The following is a 1,292-nucleotide window of genomic DNA, read 5'->3' on the forward strand; positions in this document are numbered from 1 at the left end:
TGCCAAGCTTCAAGAAGATTGGTGTAGGGGTTTGGGGGGAACTGTACCCCAAATTCTTGAAAGCCAAACTCATGTCACGGCTGTGTGTTACACTGTAGGGGGCTGAAAACTGAAGGGGTGGTGGCTCTTCATGAGACCAGAAAGCCTGCCAAGTTTCAAGAAGATCAGTGCAGGGGTTTGAGGGGAATTGCACCCCAAATTTCTGAAAGCAAAACTCCTGTCCCGTCTATGTGTTACACCACAGGGGGGTCAAAACTGCAGGAACCGTAGTTCTTACTCAGGCCACAAAGTCTGCCAAGTTTCAAGAAGATCGGTGCAGGGGTTGGGAGGGAACTGCACCCCAAGCTGCTGACATGCAAAACTCCTGTCACGTCTATGTGTTACAACACAGCAGGGTCAAAACTGCAGGGGTGGTAGCTCTTACTAAGGCCACAAAGCATGCCAGCTGTGAATGTGTGTCCTAGAGCAGGCCTGAGTGAGTTCTGGGCCCTGCCAGCTGTGTGTGTCTCACTGGGAGGTCTGTCTTTTGGGGCCCTGCACCCCAAGCTGCTGACAGGCAAAACTTGTGATGTGGGCAGGTGATGCTGTGTGTGTGTTAAGGTGTGCCCTTCCTGATGCTGGGGCCTCTGCACAACACAGCAGTGTGCCCCATTGAGGCCTCCTCCTTCCCTACAGCCTCATGCCCGGTCCTCCGCTTTATGTGACAACAGGTACAATAACTTAGCTGGCTCAACACCAGTAGCATCAGCATCAGCATCAAAGGTACCCACATGGAACTGTCACAGAGCCTGTCATTTTATAAAGGAATTGACAGCTAGAAGTAAAGATGTTGTGTTGTGTCGGACATATGATGTTATTCATGGTGTGTGATGGCTTATCTTGTGTTTTTATGTCTATAAGTGTATTATGAAAAAAAAGGAGTACTTAAAAAAAATGTATCTTTGGAAGCTTTAGGGTTGAAAACCCCTTTGTCAGGCTGAGGAAGTACCTGCAGTTGGTCCTGGATGGAAGGAATAGTAAAGAAGCCAGAGGCTGGCCTGGCCCGCCATGCAGGCAAGAAAGCCAGTCAGTGAAAATGGAAATGGAGGCATCAGGCAGGGAGGGGCAGGCTGGAGTGGGGGTAGGGGGGATGTAGCAACGCAGGTAAAAGTGCAGAGGTGCCTGGGATGTCAGCTGGCTGGCAGGTCACAGTGTGCCAGAATTCCACTGTATATTGAGTCCATGAGTTTCTGTACCTACTACCTAGGAGGCTGATGAAGTGCAGTTCATAGGCCCAGCTCTAACAAGTGGTT

The sequence above is a fragment of the Gavialis gangeticus genome, unplaced genomic scaffold, assembly GCF_001723915.1.
Source record: "Gavialis gangeticus isolate Ggan-Ray unplaced genomic scaffold, GavGan_comp1, whole genome shotgun sequence".
In the NCBI taxonomy this organism is placed as follows: domain Eukaryota; kingdom Metazoa; phylum Chordata; order Crocodylia; family Gavialidae; genus Gavialis; species Gavialis gangeticus.